Raw genomic sequence first — 20,591 nt, 5'->3', positions numbered from 1 at the left:
GAAACTAATGATCAATATCATGATGTTGAAAATGCGTTTTTCTTTTTTTTTTTCTGAAAAGAGCATTTTTCATGTTATGAGCATTGCTTTTATAACAGTTATTATATTTTTATTGCAAAACCTACATATATGTTGAGTATTTTTTTGGTAAAGAAAAACTTAAATAAAAGGTGCTAAATATAAGGGTATGTTTTATTCACTTTGTTTTTTTTCATGAAGGATGGGCAAACTGCCCTCGGGATCAGATACCTACCTAGTAGCGCTTGCTAAGCCTGCCATATTTACGATCGTTGTACCGACGGTGTAAACCCATGTCACACCTCTTGCTCTCGGAGAGTCACCAAGCTTTGACTGAATGCTCACCGGAATGAAACCCTGACCACCCACCTAGTAGCCAAGGCCCCTTCCACTAGGCCAAACCCCTTGGGGGCTGTTTTATTCACTTTGTTTATCACCCTTTGCTGTTTTATTCATTTTGTTCATCAGCCTTTATTCGTGTTGTTTGCTTTTGCATTATGCATTTTTTACGGTGTAATTGAAAAGGCAGATCTCAAACTTGGATTTAAGATTCAAGTAGAGGTGCACATATATCTTGCCCGACCTCCCTTCCTCCATCACCCCCACCCTTCTATTGGAATAAAAGCTACATGCACTTGGATTAACTCATATCCTTAGGTTGTTTATATACCTCAAATCTTAGTATAAGTATGCATCCAAATGCAATATACACGTTTGAGATATGTGGCATTCAAGTATACTCTTAAAACATTCACCTCACTTCATGCTTTGCCCATCATTTCTCGAACCCACTTCTTACTCTAGCACCTAGTCTAATGTTTCTAGTAGTTTGAAATTAGAGCAGACCCAATTGACCATCTACCGGCATGGATAGGAAAGACATACCCATATCCAACTAGTAATCTTGCTTTTCGTTTCATTGTATTGAAACTTGGGCTTGGATCTTGATGTTTTGAAGGATTCATGTCCACTGATCACGGCATTTTATGTGCAAGGAAAACCACAAGGACTATTCAAGTATGAGAAAATACATGAGATTTTTGTCTGCAATGCTAAAGTTGCTGCCATCAATCTTTGTATGTCCCTACGGCTCCCTAGATTTGTGGCTATGGCTTGGCTATCCCCCAACTACATACTTGGGCCTCTCCATCAACAATGGTAGTATCAGAACTCCACTTTGGTAGCGGTTGTGGACTGAATTAGCGACAAAATAACAGTGGAAGGCTTGATACTCTTGCCTGTTGGCTGCATCTGAAAACAAAAAGAATTTGACAGAAAATAAACAAATTCACACAAAATATTACTTGGATCGCCGTTGGGACCACCTACATCCACGGTTCAAGCTGTCTACTCAACTCCATGACTTGAGTAGGTTCCATTAACAATGTTCTTTATATAGTTTTCCTTTTTACAATCAAGTATTTCAACCCTATCCAAACTCTTTCTTTCTTTGTCATTATCCTTCATGTGTCTTTCATTATCGTGACCCTTCAATTGCATACTATCGTGATCTTCCTTCATTTGCCTTAGCCTTGCATTATCGAGACTCTTCATTCGATTATCATCCTTATCATTATCGTGCCTCATCACCTTATCATTATCGTGATCCTTCATTCGGTTATGCCTCATCACCTTATCATTATCTTGAACCTTCGTTCAGTTATCGTGATCCTTATCATTGTCAACACCCCTCAAACTCGAGTTGGGGTGAATCCACAGCCCGAGTTTGCTTTGTAGCCGAACAAAGTCAATCCGAGGAAGCACCTTGGTTAAGATATCATCTACCTGTTGGGAGGAAGGGACAAACTTGGTAATGAGACTGCCATGAGCCACCTTTTTTCTGAACAAAGTAGAAGTCAATCTCAACATGCTTCATGCGAGAATGAAATGTTGGTTTGATAGTCACTTGAAGAGCTCAAAGATTATCACAAAATAGAATAGGTGGTTTAGATAAATGTATCCCAATATCCCAAAGAATAAACGACAATCATGTAAGTTTTGTTGTTGTTGACGCCATTGCTTTTTATTCGGCTTCAGTACTCAAACGAGCCAGTGTATGTTGTTTCTTAGCACTCCATGATATGCAATTGGTGCCTAGGAATGTGCAAAAATCTGTGGTAAATTTTTTGGTAAGAGAACATTCTACCCAGTTTGCATAAGAAAAAATATATAATTGAATTGGAGTCTTAGCCAATAACCGGGTTCCATACTCGATAGTCCCATGAACATATCATAAAATTCTTTTCACCATTTGAAAGTGAAACTCAATGGAACTTTGCATGAATTGACTAGCATAATTTACACTGTATGAGATGTCTGTTCTAGTGAATGCCAAATACAGTAATCCTCCGACCAGACTTCTATAAAGAGTACAACCATAGAATAATCTTTCACTTTCTTTGGTGGGGAAGTGAGTTAGATGCTATAAGAGTGGAGACCAGTTTGACACCTAGCATTTGAGCTTGATCCAATAGGGCTTAAGCATATTGTTTTTTATTCAAAAATAAGCCTTGAGCAAAACAATGAACCTCTATTCCAAGAAAGCAGTGGAGATAGCCCAAATCTTTCATTGCAAACTCATTACTAACTTTGATAACAAAATCATTTATCATAGTGAGATTATTTTTTGTGAGAATTATGTCATCTACGTAAAGCAGAAGAAGCATTATCCCATGATTACTTTGATAAATAAATAGAGATGAATCAACAACACTAGAATAAAATCTCATAGGGAATAAAAATGTACCAAACCTGTCATACCATGCTTGTGGAGCTTGTTGCAAGCCATATAAGGCTTTATTCAATTTGCACACAAAGTCGGGTTTATTTTTATCTTTGTACCCGTGTGGTTGATCAATATAGACTTCTGGACTCAGAAAACCATGTAAAAAAGTATTCATTATATTTAATTGCCTAATATCCCAATTGTAAGCAAGAGCAACTATTAGAACAATTCTAATCGATGGAGGTTTTATAATAGGAGAGAAGGTTTATGCAAAATAAACTCTAGGTATTTGATTGAATCCTTTAGCTACCAAGCGAGCTTTGGCGTTCTATGCTCCCATCACTTTTAATTTTTGTCTTAAAAACTCATTTGCTCCTGATGACATTTATATTGGGCGTTCGAGGAACCAAAACCCATGTATCATTTTGTTCTAATGTTAACAATTCTTCTTCTATTGCTTGACACCAGCCAGAACTCTTCAATGACTCATTAACTGTTTTTGGTTTCAGGGGCACAGTTAGAGCTAAAAAATATTTTGGATTTGGTTTGACTATTCCTTCTTTCGACCATGTGACCATATGATGAATGTTCTGAGCATCTATCCCAACAACATCTGAGTTTTCATATTGAATAACACTTTCTTCATTTTGAACATCAGGTTCAAGAGAAATTGAATTTCCATGATTTTCTTGGTCATCAAGGCTTTGATGATAATTTTGGCTCTAATTAGGAAAACTGGAAGCACTGTCTTAAAAGGCACTAGTTTTGCAGAAATCATTAACGCAACTTCTCTGTGTAACATTATCAGCTTGATAACAATGATTCAAATAAATTAAACTCACTAATTTGTCATTGTCAGCTATAGAGGCAAACAGTTTACCAAGAGCTCTATATGGAAAAATATGCTCATCAAACACATGTCTAGATATAAAAAACATGGTCGGTAGAAGGATAAAATCATGTATACCCCTTATGAAATTCACTATATCCCATAAATACATGTGGAAAGGATCGTGGCTCAAACTTATTTTTGTTGTAGTCTCTAATATATGGAAAACATCTGCAGCCAAAAGATCTAAGGCAAGAATGGTCTGATTATTTCTTTGATAGCAACTCAAATAGAGACTTCATGTAAAAATTTGGAGAAGGAAGTCTATTAATCAGCCACACAACCGTGGAGAAAGCTTTCACTCAAAAACATATTGGAATATTACTATGAAAAAGCATAGTTAATCTTAGTTTAGTAATAGAGCGATGTTTACACTCTGCCATTCTATTTTGCGCAGGTATTTTTGGGCAGGCTTTAACATATTTAATACCTTTTTCTTTTAAAAAAATTTCCAATGTGTGGCTATTGAATTCTCCTCCATCGATTTGAAAAACTTTGATTTTTTTATCAAACTGAGTAATCACCAAAATGTAAAATTCAATAAATTTTTCTGTGAACTCATATTTGGCCTTTAATGGATAATAGTACGTGAATCTTGAATATTCATTAACAAATATAGCATAAAACTTGAATTGTTGAAAGGAAGATATGGGTGTCGACCCCCATAAATCACAATGAATCTTATAAAATGATTTTGAACAATGTTTATCAATATAAAGATATGGTAGCCTACTTATTTTGCATATTTGATAACTCTGGCATATTGAAGAAGATTTATTTTGTGCGGTTACCTCAATAGAATTATTTTTAACTAGAAAATCAACTAGCTGCATATTGTGATGGCCCAGTCTTGCATGCCAGACATCCTTGCTAACATATTTGAATCATGTAGAATAGTAGACTTGCTTATTCTCCGGCATGACTCCATACAGGCCATCGATTCTATTGCCCATCACCACCACCTTGTTGTTGGCTTGATCCTTCACCCAAAAACTGTTAGACGAGAATTCAAAGGAATAGGGCATCTTAGACGTTAACTGACTAATGAAAATCAAGTTTTTCTTAATCTTAGGAACAACAAGAACATTCTCTAGTATAAATTTTTTGCTTCCAACTTTTAAATTTGTTGTCCTAATGTGAGAAATAGCAAGTTTAGATCCATCGCCAATCATGATTTTTTATGGACCATAATACTTATTAAGATTATCAAGTTTACCTACATCTGAAGTCACATGGGCAGTTGTTCCTGTATCTGAAAACCATGCATTATCTCGAGCATCTGAGAGCTTTACAGCTACAAGCGCTTGAGGGATATCTTCTGCTTGAAATGTCTGATTGAAGTGATGCCAATAATTGATAGCGCTATGATTTGGCTTGAAGCAAATTTGATAGATCACACCTTTCTCTTTATTTTTTGCTTGGATTTGATTTTCTGCTTGACCATTGAACTGCTTCTTTATAGATGAATTATTTTCTCGATTTATGGTTTATCCTACTTGAGTGAACTCACGTCCTTTTGAAGAAAATTATTGTTTTTTGTTGGAATATTGATATTTTTGGTTTCTAGTTTTTTGGCTAAAAAACATTGAGTGATTGTTTACTCCTTCATAAAGATGGCATCTGGTTTGATGACTTTGCAACAAACTAATGGCTTGTTCATATGACAAGGTTGGTGGCTTTAGCATGGTTGTAACAAATTATTCATAACCAGCTCCAAGCCCATTCAATAATCAAAACATCTTGGTATCATCATCCATTTGCTTACCTATGGCTGCAAGCTCATCACATATATTCTTGAAGTTTTTTATATAGTCGACTATAGACATCTCATTTTTTTAATATAATTGCAATTTTTGAACTAACAAGAATTCATATTTTTTAGATACATGAGAAAATGAGGTTATCAGGGTATTCCATACTTCTCGAGAAGTTTGAACTCCAACAACAATTCCAAGGACTTCTTTTGCAAGAGTCTCAGTGATCCACCCTCACAGTAAACGATCTGATTTTCTCCATGCCATATACTCTGGATTCACAACAACACCAGTTGGAGTCTGCATATATTGAGCCGACATGGAGTATTCCCCATCAAGAAAGCCTGTCATGTCTTGACTTTTTATAAGACGAAGAAATTGGGTTTGCCACAACAAAAAGTTGTTGTGGTTAAGTTTAATTGTCACAAAATTTGTGACATTAAGGTTAAACAGATAGGAATATTTCATCAATGAATTTGATTCAGTTGAGACAACAACCATGATAAAAAAAATGCAAGCAATATGAACACAAACACCTTCACCAGAAAATTGGCTCTAATACCATGAAAACAAAAAAAACTTGACAGAAAATAAACAAATTCACACAAAATATTACGTGGTTCGGTATTAGGACCACCTACATCCATGGTTCAACCTCCCTACTCAACTCTACGACTTGAGTAGGTTTCATTATCAATGTTCTTTATATCGTTTTCCTTTTTACAATCAAGTATTTCAACCATATCCAAACTCTTTCTATCTTTGTCATTATCCTTCATGTGTCTTGCATTATCGTGACCCTTCATTTGTGCACTATCGTGATCCTCCTTCATTTGTCTTAGCCTTGCATTATCAAGACTCTTCATTCAGTTATCATCCTTATCATTATCGTGCCTCATCACCTTATCATTATCATGATCATTCATTCGCTTATGCCTCATCACCTTATCATTATCGTGAACCTTCGTTCGATTATCATCCTTCATTTGGTTATCGTCATCCTTATCATTATCAGCATCACCATGATTATGTTTGTCCTCTCCAACATCCCTTCCCACATCATGTTTGCATAAAAAACCTCAAGAAAGGTAGGGATTGATATAAACAAACACCTTTATTTTAATGATGAGGAACCCTCGCTGAGAACCATGTAATTTAATGGGCCTGCCCCGAGTGCAAAGTAAACATTGAGCAGGGTTACTGACACCCAAGCCTCACAGAACCTAGCAGTTAAAGGCACTCGTACACCCGCATGGCAAAGGTACTTGACTATTGCCAGTTGGCATCTCATGAGTCAGCTGATTAACAAGGATATCTTGGACATATGCTCATCATGGCTAATGAACTCTGCACTTCGGCAAAATAGTGGTGGCATATATATATATATATATATATATATATATATATATATATATATATATATATATATATATATAGAGAGAGAGAGAGAGAGAGTCACTAGAATATGAGAATTGGAAATATGAGAACTAAAGTGTGAACCGCAATTTTCATGAATTTTTTGTTCTTTTCTCTTAAATCTAATTGTATGGATGTGATCTACATGCTTGGTTTTATAAGAACCCACTCTTGAATCATCTAATTTTGATGCATAAACAAGATTTTTTTAAGGCTTTAAAATCAATGGCTCATAATCTTCATAAATATTCAAGCATTAAAAAATCACATTTTTCATAGAAATTATCTGATCCAATGGTTGATTCTTAGAAAATTCACCATGTCAAGCACATCCACATTGTTGAATTTGCAAAAAAATGTGTTGAAAATGCCCATATTTTTAGTTCTCATATTTTAATGACTCTCTCTCTCGCTATATATATATATATATATATATATATATATATATATATATATATATATATATATATATATATATATATATATATATATATATGCAAGGATGGTTGGTTTAGCTATTTCAAGCTTAACATAGTGTGTCCTTGCATTGTACTGTAACTGGAATATGTCCTTGCATCCTAGAAGGTACTTGTTTTCATCAATGTGGCTAGGCTGGGCTGAGGTGTAGCCTGATTTTCTTTGCCAGATGACGCCTTCCAAACTGATGCTTGTCAAACTTGCTAATTGTGTCCCAAGGGTGGTGTGTTCTCTGTTGCTTCTTTTTTATTTCTCGCCTACAAAACCAGGTATGTGTCCCTTCTCTAAGAATCACATATAGGGACCTGGCTCAGGGCCTAGGTCCAAATGCTTCACATGGCTGGTATTGATGGCAGATGTCCAAGCCCACCTGGTTTATCTGTGTGAATGTATTGAGGATAGGAATGCAAATGGGCCGGATCCAGTTGGAGGTTTTGCAATTTTTTACTGTTATGGATCCGATTTTGATTCAAATCCCCATGTACTTAGTTGTTCTAGATCTGAACCATTTAAATCCCTAATTGAGGAATCCATCGGTCATCTACTCTTTCTCTGTCACTTCTCAAAGTCTTTACTGTCTGTCCTAACATCTTCCTCACCTTTATGTTTGGGTGTGTAAAACTTGTAAATTTTTAAAAGAAAATAAATAAAGTAATTGCTTTAGTTCGAGTTAAAATTTGTGCTTTATATGTTATTGTCAATTTTGCGTGTTTATATGCTTAATTTTATCTTTCTAACAAAGAAGGGTAAAATGGTCATTTCAATCATTGTTGTAAATAAAATATCATTAAAACATTCAATTTAATCATTTTTAATGAGTTACAAACCCAGTTAAGCATTTTTGGAGGTGTTTCGAACGTAACGGGACATATTTTAATGATTCTTGGAATGATTTAGTAAAACAGGCATTTTAGTCATAAAATTTATTTTAGAAATGTTTTAATGGAATAAAGTATTATCTTTAAAATAAATTTTTTTTTTGTCTAAAATGGGGTTATTAGCCACTAAATAATGTCATCCTAGTGATTAGTTAGTTTTATTTTAACCATTGCATTATAAAAAAAAATAGTTTTAACTTTCAAACGGTTTTTTCTTTTAGTTCCTGGGGTCAGACCCGATTACACCCCCGTAAAACCCTTAGCACCTTCTTATTCTCCCTTCCATTTCACTTTTCGCAGTCGCCCCCAAATATTTTTCTTCTCCTTTTATCTTCCTTGTTCGCAGATCTGTCGGAGCCACGCCCCCGCCGAACCCCGTCGGCCAAGTCTTTTCTTCCCCTCTTTCCTCTTTTCCCCTTTCTTCTTTGCCTCCCTCTTCTCTTTTTCCTTCTCCGTTCGCAGGCCACCGAAGCAGGGCACAGTCGCCGACCTCCTGTTTCGTCTTTTCTTTCCCTCTTTTCCCTTTTCTTCTCCCTGTTTTCGTGTTGCCATCAGAGAGCCAACGAAGCCACCGTCCTCCTCCTGTACGCCGAGGTTCCTTCTCCCCCTTCCTTCTTCTCCTCCCCTCTCTTTGTTGGGGCTGGTCCCGTGTTTCCCCTTCGTTCAAACGTCGACCGGAGTTCGCCACCACTACGACCATCGCCTGTCATCCACCTCACGTTGGGAGCCACGAGGTCACTAGCCACCACCCGTTGTTGTCGGCCACTGCGTTGTCCACCTCTGCACGACGTTGTAGCCGCCAGACCTCGCCCTTCCTGTGCAGCAGGCGAATATCCTCCATTGTGGCTCCTCCACCCCTGTCATCGGAAGCCTGGTAAGCCACTATACCTCATTTGTTTTGTTTTGTTTTCTTCTTTTTTCTTCTCATGTACATCACATAGGTCATCTATTATCGGTTTTCTCTTGATAGCATGACTGAATCACTTTTTCTATAACTGCTTTTTTCCTTTCTTGGTCAAAGATACCCATCCATATTCTTTGTAGTTAGGCGTGTTTGCCTCGACTGAGTGACCCTAATTAGGACATTTTTGAAATTTTGCATAAACCTCTGCTTAGAAAATGAGCCCCAACCTATCAAGATCATTTTCTTTTTAGGCTAAATTGCATATAAGTATTAAAATTGATTTCCTATTTGTTGTTTCTCTTTTTTTTATGCTAGCCGAGTCTTGTTGTCTTCACGACATAGCCTATGCACTTGATTCCTAACATTGGGAATCATGCAGGGCTGTCGTTGCACGATAGCAATAATACCTTGCATTTTAATGACAATTTTGTGTTGATTTTCTTGTTGCGGTTTGTATTCTCAAAGGAATATGAAATCCCCTTCGAAAATTGAGCACCTTGGTTTTCATGCCATCGAGGAGCGATGTTTTGGGTTGTGTGCAGCCGTGGGATTTACTCCACATGGCTGTCCAGTTTTCTGTGGGCTTGTGAATGCACTACATTTTTATTTTTCAAAAGCGTGTTATTGAATGTCGTGTGGATTTTTATCGCTCGTGAGAGAAAGCATATTTAGAATTTATCATTTGTGTGTGCAGCGGTAGCGTTCTCTCTTTGTGAGAGGAATGAGTAGATCATGTTGTGCGACGGTTGCGCTGGACTTTCAGGACCCCGGATTTCATTTTACCTTTCATCGCATTGAAAATGTAGGATTCCTAAACTAAAATTTTAGAATGTTATTCATATTGTATGATAGAAATCTAAAAGTTAGCTTGCATGTACACTGGATGCGTAGCACGGTCACATTGCTAGAAATAATTTAGAATTGTATTGCATTGTATATATAATTGTGTGTTGCAGGTGCGTAGCTGAGCTAATTGTGCGATACATGCAATACTCTCCTACTCACACACTCACTTAGTTGTGGATATCTAGGACTGTTCACAATTGTAATTTGGAGACCATGCTGGACATGGTTGTAGTTAGCAAGATATTGGAGTGTGATTGCTACAGGTAAATGTTTGACATTGTTGTGAAACGAATGGTTGAATATATTATCGTATATGAATTGACTACATCAAATGCTTGCATAGCATTATTGTTTTTTAGCTTGCCATACATGTGAATTTTATATCATGAAAATATGCTTAAAATGAATGTATGATGATGACATTTTTTTTGTATATCCTGTTAATGTGTGCAAGTATGATGTGATGTATTTTGCGCATGAACGAGTGAAATTATCTATGTATACATAATAGCTCATGTGAGTGCATCTTTTGTTAAGCATGTTGAGATTAAATCATGCATGAAATCATGTTAGAATTGAATCATGCATGAGAGCATGTAAATTTGAATTATGCAAGTGACATAGATTTTGATATCATGCATGAGAGCATGTAAATTTGAATTATACAAGTGACATAGATTTTGATATCATGCATGAGAGCATGTAAGTTTAAGTTATGCAAGTGGCATAGACTTTTAAATTCATGTATGAGGGCATGAGAGGGTTATTTTGTGAGAATATAATACTTGGCTCTGACATATGACTTAATAATAAAGATAACCCAAGACCATGGGTCAATTTGAGGCACTAGCAAGGTCAGGCTCTCTGATTTCGATCTCGTGTCCTTCCAAGAGAGGGAAGGGCAGTACAAGCCTCGTGGGATATATTTTTTGAGGGTTGAAGACGCCTCTTGTCCCGTCTTGCGGAGGTTAGAGGACAGGTCTACCAATGAGTCCTAGGTGGTAGAACCGCAACTCTCAGAGTTAGGGATGCATGCATGATTTTTTGCTGACGATTTTGGTTTGGCGTAAGCCAAGACCTGAGACCATGGGTCCGTTCTCTCAACCGTTGTACTGTAGGGTTGAATTGCTCGAGAAAGAACCAGTTAAGCGATAGGAGGGTGATAAAAAATATATAGAATAATGAATACTCCTATGGTTGTTTCTCGATGTTTATACCAGTTTTTATACTAAATAGGTTTGAATAACAAGAGAAACAATTAATTAGATTTTTAGGATAATTGCTTCCATATGCATAATCATATATTGTGAACATGTAGAGACTTTTAAGTTTGCATGATTATTGCATATGAATTTTGTTACATGTGAATGAAAAAGACATGTTTATGCTTGGTCACATGATTTGACCTATTGTTATAAGTCAAGGGCTTGGTTAATGCACGTGAGGTGCTTGTGTGTGTGAGGCATATGGGAAGGGTCAAGATAGGACCTGTTCCATTATTTTATTTAAATGCAAAGTGCATAAATGTTATGATAAATGACATGTGAATTTATAATTAAAATAATGCATGCCTTAGTTATAAATTGGACATGAGCATGTTTCTTTTGAGCATAGAGAAAGTGAATATTAGTATTGCATGATAGATTTCACTTTTACTCCACTTTAGAGTATGCTATAAACTATTAGTTTCATTCATTTATGTAAATGATTACGTATATGAATATGAAATTGAATTGCATGAATTAAAATGAGAATGATTTTGAGTTTCCATGCATACAAGTGATGTAATTATGAATGTCATGCAATGAATAATAGTTTATGTGATTGAATATCATGTTCTTCTTATGATGTGGATTTTATTGACTCTCATTTCTAAAATGATGAGAATTACACTTGATTGCATCATTTCAACTTGAATTGCATTCTTCAAGTTTAGTTTTGGTTTCTTACGAGCATGCGGTTGATGCCCTACAATATTTACAGATAACCTCATGGAGGATTGAAGCAAAGCGTGGGCTGTTGCGTGGCTGAAGGCTTCACTCTTACCTAGCACGATTCCTATAGGGATCAAGCAAAATTTTTGAGATAGTTAGAAACTTGTATAAATTTTACTTTTTGTTTGAATCCTTATATTTAAAGAAGTATAATAGTTTGGAATGAAAGCATTTTTAAATTCTGTCATTTCATTTCTATTATGTTCTTGCATATGGTCTAGAACTTTAATTCTTTACGTAACTCCTCAATTATCTTAAATCTTGATACGTTTTGTCTTCCGCATTTCCTTTTTCACATGTGAGAAGCCTTTAGAGTAATAGGCCCAATGAAGTTGTGTTTATAGATGATTTCATACTGGACCTGATACTGGAAAGCTAATATACACTCATGCTTGCGCTCAGGTGGGTCGTCTAGTATTTTGAACAGTTGGAATATGGTCAGAGATGAACTTGTTGGTATATTACTTTTGGGAACTATGTGAATTCTTTATATAAATAAAAAGTTTTAAATTTTTATCAAATTTTGGGTTTGGGAAAGTTTTAAAAAAAGGTTGAATTTTTTAAGGACGTTAGAGGGTGGGATCCCGCCTTCATGATCTCCTCATCAGTGCAACTTCCACTTCTTCTTTTTTGAAAGTCAAGTGGGGGTTAGGCAGACCCCTACTAGTTATACAACTATACCATTGGGTTTTAAACCTGCAACGTCCCAACACAAGGTGGCGTGCCCTAGCTGCTCCTGCCAAACAAGCGGAGCCCCCGTTGGTGGGAGAAAATGTTGAAACTTTGTATGGAGATGCTGGCTCCTTACCTGCTGGAAGTTAGTGTGGTGTGAAAAGAATGTGCAGGTCTTCAAAGATTCATTCTCCGACTTCTCTTTGGTAGCCAGACATATCCTCTTGGGTGTCTTCCATATGGAAGGCATCCTAACTTCCCCAAACAGCCTACCTCGGCCCAAATCCTTTCAAGGTCTTAACCTCCAAGTTTAATTCTGTGTTTAATTGTCTTGTGTCCTTCTTCTTAGTTAATTAAATGAGATTTCTTCCTTATTACTCGGGGACAATCACATGTTCATATGTTTGTTTACTCTACCTACCCATGTTGCCTTAGTTAATTAAATGAGATTGCATACATCTTTATGTCCCTACTAGCAGTGGGACGGCTCATTTAGAAGAACTTTCATCACTTGCATTGCATGTGGAGACTTGCTCCATGTAGGTTGCATTCTTAGTGGAGAGGAGAGAGGGTATGCTACAATCACAGGAAGGTTACACTCGCCATAGGCTACTTGTACTTCTTTTTCGATAAGCAAGCTCAGGTTAGGCAGACCCCTTACCCGTGTAATAAAAAAAATGATAATCCAATATGGGGCCTTGTCCATTTAGTGTCATGATTCCTTTACTGAAGTTAATAGAGCCAAGGTTTTAGACTGTCGAGTTCAATGCTTCCACCAAGGTTCTACCTACATCTAGACTTCTGAGTTCAATGCAAAGGTTGCAGCCATTGGGAATAGATTCAAGGATGCTTCCAGCCAGCCCAATCCTTGCTCGATAGTGTGCCAATGTGAGAGGTCCAACAAGCACGACACAGATTGTGTATCCTATCTGCTAGACACTTTTAAAGACTGTAACCATGCATGTTTAGGTTCAACCATCCCTAGCCTACAATCACAGGAATGCTTTAATTGGTAAAAAAAAACAGTGATCTCTTGAATCAAATTCCCCCAAGTACGATTTAAATCTATGACTAGTCAGTTAACAACTGGCGGTTCTACCATTGAGTTATTGAGAAAGAACTCCTCTATCTCATATATGTATTAGGAAGTCGAGTCTCTTGTGTCAAAAGGGGGCTCCACGTGGTTGGTAGGAGCTATCAGTGCAAGTATCCCTATAGTGGGACGTTGTAGGTTCAAAACCTCAGTGGTAGGTTGAATAATAACTGGTAGGGGTTTCTCCCTAACCCCAGCTTGCCTTTCAAAAAAAAAAGTTGAGTCTCTTGTGTCTATATATATATTAACCACTTGTTTAGGGAGATCGTCTACTAGGATATATGTTGGCCCAGCCAATATTTTTAGGCTTCCTAAACCTTTACCATTCTCTTATGGCTGATCTCTCATCGAGCCTACCTATGTTTACAAGTCTTGTGTTGCTGATTTACTAATTGATGCCATATTTTTTCTTTCCTTCAAAAATAAAAAAATGTTTGACCTACTTTGGGAATGGATCCTTTGTTGGTACATATCCAAGTGCAATTATATGGTTGGGTCACAAATGGATTTTGTCCAATGTGTGTGTTTTTTTTTCATATTGGTGGGGTTTTTGTGAGCATGCAGTCAAAACCACTCTAGACCAACATAATGGTTTATCTAAATCTTACAGAAATAGATAGAGACAACCAAAGTCTAATGAGTCTTAAGATGGATACTTTATTGCTTAATAATATGAATGGATCTTAAACTCTTTCTTTCACTTGATGGTTGTAAGACGTCATGCTTGTGTCAGATGTGCTTGGAGGAAGATGAAGATGAACTATCATGATATTTCAATCATAGTGAAATTCATACAGGTAAAGTTTAAGTATTCAGACCTAGATCTTGTGTGCATTCAAATTGATGAAAGCAACATTAGTAGTTGGTTTGATCAGTCACATAAACTCATTTCTTTAGTTTAATTTTAAATTTTTATGTAGTCATTAAATTTGTTTAACTTGCATTCCTGAGAATTAGGGCAAACTGCCAAATTATGTCTACCTTTACCTTACTAATGATGCATAAAATGCATATCATATTATCATAAAATTATGCATTTATGTAAACTTTTATAGCTTAAATATCCTTATTTATGTTATTTTAGGTGTGAAGGAGCTACGGTTCAAATTTCATCAAAATCAAAGTTAAAACGAGAAAATTAGAGCATTTTTAAAAAAAACAAGTCTGTATCGATGCAAACTAGATCCAATCCAAAATTGTGCAAATAGCATTGGGATCTTGTCCACACGTTCTTTTAAACCCAAATCTAAGATCCACATGTAAATACTTTCAGAAAAAAGCCTTTTTTGAAAATGACAGACATTTTTTAGCAAATTTAAAAGGTTTAGGGTACTATTTTGGAAATAATTAAAATAGAGACCTATTTATAATTTTTATAAAGTATTTTTATAAAAGGAGAATGTTCAGTCATTATTCATTGGTTTACACCTAGGGTTTCATGCCCCTTTCATACCTCTCTTTCTCTTTTCTGCCTTCCTACCTCTCTCTCCTTTCTGCTTCCCTTCTCTATGCTATTTTGCTTCTCTTTACCACCATGTTTTTCATTGTTTCTTCTTTCTTTTTCATTGTTACTTTTCGTATTTGTTGCAAGTACACATGGCTGGAGGCTTTTGATTCGGATTTGGTGTGAACCACCATTTACCTTCACGATCGGTCGGCTGAGAACCCTCTTCCTTTGCAACTGATCAATCTCTTTCTTCCAACACCGATCTCCTCGTTCGTTAACTCGGTTTCCAGCTAGCAACAAAAATAGAATCTCAGCAAGAAAATGATGTATATGATGTGAGATCTAAAGTGTAAGTCCATTCTTTCCTCCCTTTTTATTTATTGGTTTTTATTTTTTATTTTTATTTTTAAAAATATAAAGAAAATAAATCTTGGTCATTTTTCTTTTTTGTTTTATTTTGGACTTTTGATATTAGGTGTTATTTAGTGTCTAGAATACGTTTATGTGGTCTGATCATTTTCTTTTTGGTGTTTTGGTCGAGTCTTGTTTCATCCGGATCCAAAAACTTAACCGAAAAGGCTCGTCGAGAAATTTTGGTTTGTAAAAACTGTATGTATGAATTTGTAGCATAGTTTATTAATATTTTTACTTTGGTTTTATTAATTTTAGAGTAGATTTAGATCATGTCTGAGTTTCTTGGCTTTTAGATTTAGGTTTTTATAAAAATAAATTAGGCAAAAATTAGGGTTTTTCGATTTTTAGTGTTTTTCTTCATATTTTTCATATTTTCTTGAAATTGTTAGGCGTAGTTTAGTTTCTTTTTATGATTCATGTGATTTTTTATTAGTTTAGGTTCAGATCTAGGTTATACTTAGTTTATATTAAGTTTTAAATTTTTGGTATGAATTAGATTTAAATTATTTATATTTCTGAAATAGCTGATTTAGGTTTTTTGCAATCTTTTTATTATTTTTAATTTTTATCAATTGGATCTGAATATTTTCTATTTATTTTCAGTATTAGATTAGTTTAGTTAGTGTTTAGTTCATGTTTTTGCTTTTTGTTGATTGTTTAGATTAGTTTTCAGTTAATTATTTGTTAGATTGGAAAAATTGATAAAGAATAATTAGTTATTTTTTTTAATTCAGCTAAATATAATAAATTTAGTTATTTTCAATTCTTGCTGATTAGTAAAGTTAGTTTTAATTCCAAAATTTTAATTTCATTAATTAGATTAAATTAGTTGTTTAAAATTATCAATTATTGTTTTTAGATAGATTTGATTATTAGTCGATTAAATAGTTATAATTAATTTTAATTTTAGTTTTTAATTCATGTCAAATTTTATTTTCATTGTAATTAGATTGGTGTTAGTTTTAGCTTAATGATATTAGTTTAGATTAGTCTAATTCATAATTAGTTTAGTTGCAAATTAATAGTAGCCAAATTATGTCTTCATCTCAATTATCGTTTTCTCTCTTTTATAGAATAAAATAGTTTAGTTGTTATTGTTTTCCTTCAATCATATTAGCTACAAATTAGTTTAGTTTATGTTATTAGTTAGTTCAGTTTTAACTTAACTCACATTAGTTAATTATTAGACAGTTTTAGTTTTTACCTTGTTTAGATTAATTAAATAACATCACCCAGTTCTTGTTTTGTTCTTTTTAATTCATTATAGTTCAGTTAGTCGTTATTTTGTTTTATATTTTGTTATTAGTTAATATATCTGTATAGCACGTCATGTTAATTGCTAGCATGTTAGTTTTAATTCTTAAATTGCTAGTTATTAGTTAGTTGTCTTTATTCAATTAATTAAATAGGTTAGTTTTATTATTATTTCATGTTTGTTAGATTAGCTTAGTTTTAAATACCGTACATCAGTTATTTGTTCTTATTAGTTGTTAAATTTGTTATTTAGTTTTTGTCTTTTAGCTAATTAGTTTTAGTTCTTTAAGAGTCCTTTATAGTTTTTCCTTAATTTTGTAAACCTTTAGGGTAGGTCCCCTTTTTATTTATTGTTCCTCTTAATTATACTATCATTCATTATTTAGTTTGAATATATTTAGGTAATAGTCCCCTTGGCTTTTTATTTTTATATTGTTGTTCCCTGTGCCATCATGAGGAAGGGTGGACTAAGAGGATTATAAAGCTCCCTGAATTTCATCTGAGGGCCCGAGCATAATTAGGATTTTTATTATTTTTGTTCTCTTTTTATTTGTATTACCTTGTAATTAAGAGATAATAGAATTTTTTTCTCAGTTATTAATAAAGTTAAGTTCAGTGAGTTATTTTTGCCTAAGTTTATTTCTCTGTGGAGACAATCCGACTTGCTACTCTACAACGTGTGCAAGAATTGGATTTAAATTATTATTTGGTGTGTAGTTCTTGATTTAAAAATATTGTTTTCAAAATCATCACCACTTACCAAAATTGAGACACTTTATCGATCATGGGCTTTATGTGGTTGTTTTCTTATCTATTAATCATGAAAAGAATATCAATTCTTATAAGCAAAAATGATAAATTAAAAGTTGTTTGGTTGATAAATTGAATTTAAAAGACAGAGTCCCTTCCAAGTTGGTACTTAAGTCTTCAAACATAATCTAAAAACACATGTATCATTTTAAGAAGTAAAAACATATTGTTGTTGGCATATGAGATGATAAATGATTTAAAATTTTTAAAAAATTATGGTGAATTTAAAGGACTGAAAGCTCAAATTAAGCATAAAAAGTAAATGTAAAGCCAAAACTCACAAATTTCATAAGCATCCCAAACAGAAGTTCAAAAGAAAGGTAGTTTTATAGGTAATACTGATTTAGCATATGACTCTTCTCTCTTTGGTTTATTAATGTGTTTAGGACTCTTTGTTAGGTTCTATAAATAGGTTTATCAGTGAAATAAGATTCAGTGAAGTTTATTGAGATAAATTCTATTATTCACTTTATGGTTTACGTTTGGACTAAGGGATTGAGTTTCTCCCTCCATACGCCCTTCCATCTCATGCAAGCTGATGGGATTGAGTGTCTCCCTCATGTCTTGTAGATGTTCTACCGTAGAACAGAACGGTCCCAGTCGTTCCTTTTTTGGAACCACACCAGGTCAGTCGCCCTCTCTACTTTCCCTTGCCCTCTTTTAATTTAGACAACTCAGCTCAATTGCTAAAACCATCCCCTCAAGAGGGTAAGTTCAGCCAACCCCAGAGTCCTATTGTAGAGTTTGCCCCTCCTTAGGGCAGGGTTCTAACATTTGGTATAAGACCGAAGCTTTTTTTGCAGACCAAGATTGGCAAGATTTGCATTTTTGGTGCTTCACCAAATTCTTTTTTGCACCAGCAAGCGCCCATGCCCTTCATATTTCTAACTAGGGGTGATCCAGCTCCATTTTTGAAATTCTTGTTGACTCTCTAGTATCAATCTTGAATCCGCATGATGACGCAAGCTCAAGAACATATTGAGGAGCTCTATGCAGAGATCCAGAGCTGAGAAAGATATGTCAATGACAGATTCAATGCGATGCAAGATGAGATCAAGGCCCTAAATGGAAAGTTGGATCAACGACTTTAGCAAGTCCTCCAGATTTTGGATAGTATCCAAAACTGTGAGGTGCAAGAAAGTGGCTCCAGCCATCCCAAAGGTTCAGGTGGTCATGGCTCAGATAATGGATCCACATAGGGATCCGTTATCATATGCCAACCTTCATTAGAATTCCTTAAGTTTGTCGGCGATGATCCTACCAGTTTTGTTTTTTGTGCCAAGCAATACTTTCATATTACTAGAACGCCCGAGGAAGACTGAGTCACTTTTGGCTCTATCCATCTGAAAGATGAGGCCATACGTTGGTATCATTGGCTCGAGACCCAAATGGGTACCCTTCCCTGCGAACCCTTTTCTCAGGCCCTGGTAATACGTTTTAGGCCCTCTGCATGCGCCAACCACTATGTGACATTGTCCAAGATCCCTCAGCAGCGTAACATCATGGAATATCAGGACAAGTTTGAGCAACTGAGTAACTTGGTGACAGGATGGTCACATGAGTCACTTATGGGAACGTTCCATATCAGGCTCAAGAAGGACCTGTAGATTGAGGTCCAAGCGGTGAGGCCTACGTCCTTGACCTAGGCATTCAAGATGGGCTGCATAGTCGAGGCAAAATTGTCTCAGTGAAGCTCTCGCTGGACCAAGGACAAGGGAACGTCAAACCAGAGGTATGCACCCAAGAGCATGAGGCTGTGTAGCCGATCAGGTTCGCCCCCTGCACATGAGATCGAGTCAAATCGATCAGTGGGTTGCCTTAAAGAATCGAATTCCCTAGGTTTCAGGCTAGGAGAGTGACCCACCATCCAAGTCTAAGAGGCTTACGTGTGAGCAGATAGAAGAGTGACACTGGAATGGCCTCTGCTTCAATTGCGATGAGGTATGGGTAAAGGGGCATTGGTGCAGAACCCTTAACATGTACCTGTGTGATAGTGAAACTGAAGATGGTGAGGACAGCAAGGTCAAGCTGGTGGGCGTGCCAGAAGAGATCCCAGAGATTTCATACGATGCTTTAGCCAAAGTGGAGGTACCACAAACGATGAGGGTATCTGGGAGGATCAACAAAATGAGCATCTCGATCTTCATAGACACAGGGTTCACACACAACTTCTTGTGTGTGCAAACCACCAAGAGGGCCAAGTGCAGAACGATGCCCCAGCATCCCTTAGAGGTGGTAGTAGGAAACGACAGCAAGCTATGGTATACCACTCTTTGTCCTGCAATCTGCCTAAAGATTCAGGAGATGGTTTTTTCTACAGATGTATATCCTACCTATAAAGGGTGCATACATTGTGCTTGGCATGCAGTCATTAGGTTCCGTTTGCTGAAACTTTAAAGATATGACAATGTAGATTGAGTTTGATCCCTTAGAGGTGGTCAGTGGAGATCTGTGCACTGCCCCAAGCGCCTTCCGCTATGACTGAGCCGAAACAACTCGCCAAGGTCGTAAGAAAGGGAGTATGCCAGATTTATCTGATGATGGCAGTGGAGGGTACGACCCCTCCACCGAAGTAGATCGGAGCGAATATGGAAGGACTACTCCAGGAGTTCGACATCATCTTTGGAGAGTCGATGGGCCTTCCTCCCCCATGGCCTCACAACCACATCGTGATCATCCTGATAGGATACAAACAGGCTAATTGTCCGACAATACAGATATGGTCATGCTCAAAAGTTGGAGATTGAGTGTTAGGTGAGAGAGATGCTCAAGGATGCGATTATATAGGCCATCAAAAGTTCATATTCTTTTATGGTACTACTATTAAAGAAGAAAGACAAATCTTGAAAGTTTTGCATCAACAACAGGGCCCTTAACCAGATCACAATTAAGGACAAGTATTTGATCTCTATAATCGATGAGATCCTATATGAGTTGCATGGGGCACACTATTTCTCAAAGATGGACTTGCGATTGGGCTATCACCAGATTCATATGGCT

Source organism: Nuphar pumila, chromosome 10 (assembly GCF_984573655.1).
Source record: "Nuphar pumila chromosome 10, dmNupPumi1.hap1.1, whole genome shotgun sequence".
NCBI lineage: Eukaryota > Viridiplantae > Streptophyta > Magnoliopsida > Nymphaeales > Nymphaeaceae > Nuphar > Nuphar pumila.
The sequence above is the reverse complement of the archived record's forward strand: the minus strand, read 5'-3'. Positions refer to the sequence as shown.